The sequence below is a fragment of the Thermobia domestica genome, chromosome 3, assembly GCF_964235325.1.
Source record: "Thermobia domestica chromosome 3, izTheDome1.hap1.1, whole genome shotgun sequence".
Taxonomy (NCBI): Eukaryota; Metazoa; Arthropoda; class Insecta; order Zygentoma; family Lepismatidae; genus Thermobia; species Thermobia domestica.
The window spans coordinates 158,195,870-158,202,518 of record NC_137456.1 but is presented as its reverse complement, the minus strand read 5'-3'; the positions used below and the strand labels follow the sequence as shown (position 1 = coordinate 158,202,518).

Sequence of the window (6,649 nt, the reverse complement as noted above, 5' to 3'; positions counted from 1 at the left end):
GAACTCAATTCCGTAATTTTTCTTAATTGCGTAGAATAGAGATCTCAGAAACGCTCTGACTTTTGCTCGTCACGTACTTCAGGGAATTGTTTGTTGATAATTTAATACGTGTTTATCATCGGCTATCTTACGTCAATCCTTTCATCGTGGCTTGCTCTGTTACCTTTTCCAAAGGTGTGGGAGAATTAAAAAGACAATAAAAAAAATAACAATCACGTTGGCATGGAGCCTACAAGAACCAAATTTCAATAACGATCCTCTACCGATTCTCCCCAAGATTAGGCTCACCTCACGTCAGTAGTGGCCGAAATAAATCAGTGGCAGCTTCACCCTAGTTTCAAGACCAGGCTGATGTTACACCGTAACATCCGCTGAAACTTGGACTTTAAAAAAAGAAAACAGAAAAAGAAAAAAATGCGTAAAGTTATCTCTACAGTGGTATTGGAACTGCTATGCGTGTGCCTTTTCTATTTTTTTTTTTTTCTGTTACTGTTTGTATTGACAAATAATATAATGCGAATGCCTTAGGTTCTGCCTGTCCGAGTAAATATCAATACGTCCAAAAATAACAATACGTATTTTACTGTAAACAAATCTGAACTATAAGCATTAAAAGCACTATAAGCTACATAATAGCATTAAAAGCAGAGAATTGAGGAGAACTGAGTTAAAGATATTGAAAGCTTGTTACTTTAAATAACATTGGAATCATCTCTATTTTAAAGTTATTAATTGGCTAAATCATGTATTAATCTTTTACCTTTACGCATAATGGATCCAATCAACCGAACGGTCGTGAAATACATAATTCTAAATTGGTGTAACATAGTTAATTATTACTATTATATGATTTATATTACTATTATATAATTACTATTATTATATTAAAACTGACCTGACTAATATAAATAATATACATGCAATAATCCTAATGAACATTGGAAATTTTAACTGACTAACAAGGTGGAGAATGCCAGGTACTGATGCTGGTACCCGGTTAGTGACGAGCCTTACGTATACCCAGAGAGGAAGGTATTATAAATTTTATTTTAGTTAATACCATTGTTCTTCTTGTAAGTTAGTTACGGTACAATTAATCCTGCATTATGTGCGAGAATATTTGCGTTTTCTGGCTAAGGCACGCTTCTTTTTCTTCGTTATAGCATGCGTGATGATATTACCATTTTAGTTTATATTTGAAAAAAAAAAAAAAAAAAACAACTAGTTATGGTATATTACCTAGTATGTAGATATGACATAATTATTGTTACCCAATTATTTTTGTGTCTTTCCTGACTGACAAAAAGTTATGACTTATGCAATCGTAGCTTATTAATTAAATAGTCTAACCTTCTAACTAGTACATTTTTTTTTAGACTGTAATATGTGTTCGATGCCTCGCTCCTTATTCTCATAGAGTTTACATAGTTATGGATCCTTAATTACAAAGTGAAATTAATGAATATAAATTGCAAAGCTTATTAAAGATTAGAAATTCCATACAGTTTCCAAGGAAGAGAGCTTAAATGGATTTCACTTCTATTTATTAAGTCTAAGAGGCAATACGCTCACTATGCGTTGAATCCTAAAAATTTTGGTTGCTATGCAGTTCTACCAGCAGAATTAATGATTACCATTCTCCAAATTTTGTTTTAGTTAATTATTAACCTCTTGTAAATTGACTAATGTCTTACTACCGAAAAAAAAAAATCAATCGAACCAACAATTCATAATTCCTACATCAGGGTTAAGCCATCTCCACAATAGACTGACCATGTATTCCTTGTCGCAGCAAGGGCTGTTCAGTCTTAACATATAATTTAGAAGGCAACAAGAGGTACTTACTCATAGCCAAGTGGCGGGTATCTTATATAACTCAATGCAGAAATTGTTAAGCCCAATCCTTTTACATTTACCAACGGTGGGGGTTCGAATCAATTTCTCTAAGGTTTCACTGCCTCAGGAGTGAAATATAGGTCTCATTTCTGTATTAATTGAAACTAATGTATTTTACTTTCAGTATAAACAAAGTTCCTTGCTTATTGCGAATTATGTTAACTGTACGCTAAATTGGCGTACTCTCATCCGTAATTGGGTTATAATTTCAAACTGAATTGAATATATACAAGAATTCAACTGATCATTAAGCGAAGATTTACACTGAGAGTAATAACGATCACATAATTATAATATGAGTAATTATTTATTTTTTTAACTAAATAACTAGCAATTAACCTAATTCAACAGCAATGTTCGGAACGGCAGCCGACCAGCGAGAATGCTGCGTTTTCTAACATTATTATTATTATTATTATTATTATTATCACTATTATTATGATTATCATTATCATTAATATCACTATTACCATTATCACCATTATTATTAATAATAATAATAACACGACAATAAAAATATCAATACCAATATTGTTTACGGAACCTTTTAATACAAGAATTAGGTAACATTCACTCTAAGTTAGCTGCCTTCCGGCAGCCGGATCCGATTATTGGTTAAAAGAAATATAAAACTAATTTTTGCAGCTATTAAGCCTCTTGACAACATTATTCCTATATCGTTTGTTCTACACTCTTCTATGCGTGTTTTGTGGACAGCTTGAGCGATAACAGCTCGTCTGTGGCTAGAAGTATTTCCTGTTTGGTAGGCTGTTTCCGCTCTCACGTTGTGAACTTGAATGTTGTGAACTTGAACTATGTTGTGTAATGCGTCACAAGAGAAATGGACTTTATCAAGAGGTATCCTTTCGTGGATGAAGCATAAAAATCAGCTACAGTGGCGTCGCTCGAATATTGCGTTCGGTTGAAACGATTGCTTGTATTTCAGAACGGCAAAAAGAATAAACTATGAAGTGTATATAGCTCCACTCGGTTAGAAAAACGCAAAAGGTCATGTGCCCTTGAATACCGGACATCAAACTATACATATATACTTTTCTTTGACTATACGCACGTTATTATGTAGACAATGATTATCACCTTTCTATCACCTGTAAATCAAATTATTGTTGTTTGTACCGAAGCTGTGTTTTATGCTTCTATCCGGTTAACACATACAAAAAAGATAGAACCTAAGGTATTTAACATATCCAAGTGTTCTTTTCTATTTATAATAGAAAGGAACACTAGGAAAGTAAGTCAGCACAATTTATTGAATTCGGATCCTCTGTTGAGTTTCTCTCCTGCATGTTTCACTACGACACTTACTGATTTACCACATTCACAAGGGTGGTTGTTCACCTGGGCTACACACTGATGAGTTGTTGCACTGGGAATCGTTGCCACACATTTACTAAATTGAACTATGGTGACTGCTTGGCGTTGGCGGGCTTCTTCCCATGTAGGGGCACATGGTTCCGGGAGCAATTTGATGCTGTCCTAAGGAGGTTATTCCTTCTATTGGATCCCTTACCAAGGTTAACAGTTTGGGTAAAGTGCAGTAGATCATATCATGATAAGAGCTCGAAATGGCTAAGCAATGGCCATTCATTTCCTTTCTGTTTCATGGCCTCCTAGTAGGATGCGAAGGGGTAGTTCTATTCTTACTGGTGTGAGCTTTTCATGAAGAGATAAAGGCTGCTTCTGATAATGGATTTGCGGAGTAGGCTTTGCTTTGAATAGGGGGAGCTTTTCGTGAACCATTTTGATGCGGTGTACGCAGCCTTAGCTTTTGGAGACGTCTGGGTAAATTCGGACATCGGCCTGGCTTCATGAGAGTTCAGATCTCACTGGAGTCGTCTCTTCTGACACCATCCGGCGGTAGTATCTCTGGACTGGACTCGATCAGGTGAACTCGGGGGTTGGCGTGGCTTACCTCTAAGCCTTGACTAGTGAGTGGATAGGCAGAAGTACTCAATGGTCCTAAAATATAGAAAATATTTGTAATTTTGTGTTTAAAACATTCGGCTTACATGGGAGAGATCAGGTTGATAACTTCTTGAGATATTAAAGAAATAGTATGAGGGATTTCTCCTAATGGGGGGGAGGGGTAGAGAGGAGTTTCTAAACACTAGCTTCTTACAGTTTATATATATATAATTTTTAGGTTACAGAGTTTCTTGGGCTTAAATCTTTAACCAAAACATTCTTATAAACTAGCCAGATTTTTTTTTTTTTTCAATTTTTCTAAATTTCTACCAATAACTCTACAATCTGTCGTCTGTTGTATCATTATAAAACGTTGTCAACATTACTCAATTCAGTTTCCATTACTAGTGATATTTTCTCTTTTTGTCAGATAAGCTCATACTTTCCAACTAGAACCTTGTGTTCTTATAAACGAAGCCCTATCTTTATATTAAATACACTATCCTAGCGAATGTACTGAATCAGGTGGAATTGATAGCTAAAACTAATTTGTTTAACCTTCGTAATCGATACCAGTATGCCAAATTTTTAAATTTAGACTTTATTTTATTTTAATTTTTATGTTGATCTCAGACATCATGAGTGTTTGATAACTACTTAACTCACTATATTCCTACTTTGCCTTAATTCATGCCTAAGTAGAAGAAATCTAGGTATTTAGGTATATGTTCTTGTATCAGTCTAAAGTGAAAACAGAAACGTAAGAATTAATCAAAATAATTTTTACTATACGTCTTCCATCCAATGTATTCCTCATGCCAATTCCTTGGTTGGTCCAACATCTATGGTTTGCATTCCTGGTCCATGGAGGTGCCAAGCTGCTGGCTTGATTCTGAAAGAGACACTTAACCTAACACAAATTTAATTTAAGCAAATTAATTAATGGGGTGTTTACACTTGGTCGATTTAGTCGCACGGCTAAATCGACTCGCTGCATTTGCGATTAAATCGAAGCAACTAGGCCGAATCAGATTGGTGGATGTGTTCAATTATTTCAACCGAAATTGAATCTTGCTTGTCGACTCGCTCTCCTCTGGTCGATTCGAAATCAACTGGAAATTCTAAAGATGTCCAAGCAAAAAGTAATTGGTATAATTTGCGGTGTTATAGCAGAAGAAATAAGGGACGAAATTAAATAGCAGTGACAAGAAAAAAGAAAAGAAAATGGTGTTGAATAAGGGAATTTATATTAAGAAAACATTATTTAGAAGCATAGTATACGTGTACTTTGATGAAAGAATTTTCAGTAGAGAATCTTTGTGTAGGTTTAAGCACTTGTCATGCTTCCACAGTAATAACTCTAAACTTGTAAACATAAAATATACTTTACTATATTATAGAGAAAAAGTCTGCTGATGAAATTAATATATTACACAGTCGTCTTTCATATGGAGTCACCCATCATAATCGCAGTATACCACTTGTTAACATAAAATACTGCTTACCTTCATTTTGCAAAATGTTCCACCAGTGGAAATCAATATCGTATTAATCTACTTTTATATATAGCCAACTCTTTTTGACCATAAAATTGCCATTTTTATGACGGTCTATTATAAACATGCACTATACAATGTATTAAAAAATCATTAAATAATGAAAAAATGATATGATTTTTTAATTAACATTATCTCGTAAAATTGAGAAGTTCTTTAGTAGGATAGTCATTAGTAAGTGGAAACCGTGCAGTCCCAGTTTAGGTAGGCCCTACACATACGTAGAATCATAATGTAACCATTATCTATATTATCTTTGTATCCATTATAATGAGGAAGGCTATGTTACATAGCCGAAACTATAACACAAACACACAATTTTAAAATATATATACTGCTTTGGTCAGTTGGAGTTTTATTAGTAATGTATCCATGTCTTTCAACGGCAGTTCTACTCTTGCAGAAGGGCGGACTTGCATTACTGGATGCATATCTACTTTAAAAAGGCTTACCTGTTATCGGTACAAGTACAGCGTAGTGCCATAAAAGCTAACAGTAAATAGCTACATAAAGCACTAACCAACTTGTGTTAGGTAGCTAGTAAAAGCGAGAATTAAATTTAGGATTTAATTTCTGGGCTTTCGGCATCAAAGGGCATGTTAGCCCGTCACGTTTTTGAGGGATGACGTAGAAAGAAAGAATTGAGGAAGGAAGGAAGAGGCCTAGGATCTATATTAGGCACCTCCCCGGCGTTAACTTAGTGTGAATAAGGAAACCTCATTCAGGATGGTTCGCATGAAAAAGCTTTTAAAGTTTTTTCGATCTAGTGCTCCTACCGAGAATCGAACCCGGGACCGCTCATAATGGGCCGTTTACACTTAGTCGATTTGCGTTCGATTCAGTTGAATTGACGTCATTTTCAACTTAATCGACCGTGTAAACGGGAATTCAACTTAATCGCTTGTTGATCGAAAGCGACTAATCGACTAGCAACTGAATTGAAAGACGTTCTATTTTCTGTGGTCGATTCTGTTTTCTTCTGCTATAACACAGCAAATTGTACCAATTACTTTTTGCTTGGACATCTTTAAAATTACCAGTCGATTTCGAATCGACCAGAGGAGAGCGAGTCGACAAGCAACATTCAATTTCGGTTGAAACAATTGAACACATCCATCGATCTCATTCGATCTAGTTGCTTCGATTTAGTCGCAAATGCAGCGAGTCGATTTAGCCGTGCGACTAAATCGACCAAGTGTAAACGCCCCATAACAGATGAAGTAATGTGTAAGGTCACAAGTGTTGATTTAACTCGATAACTGATATTTAAG

At 35.1% G+C, this 6,649-nt stretch overlaps 1 long non-coding RNA gene across 1 annotated transcript; it reads right to left on the bottom strand.

Annotated features, from left to right (window-relative positions):
* Positions 1 to 1,195: 1,195 nt before the first annotated feature.
* LOC145680833 (uncharacterized) lies at positions 1,196 to 6,130 on the bottom strand. Its single transcript, XR_014130684.1, has 2 exons — positions 4,615 to 6,130; positions 1,196 to 3,876 (listed from the first exon to the last, which is right to left on the bottom strand). It is a non-coding gene; the product is annotated as an uncharacterized LOC145680833 (long non-coding RNA).
* Positions 6,131 to 6,649: the final 519 nt, after the last annotated feature.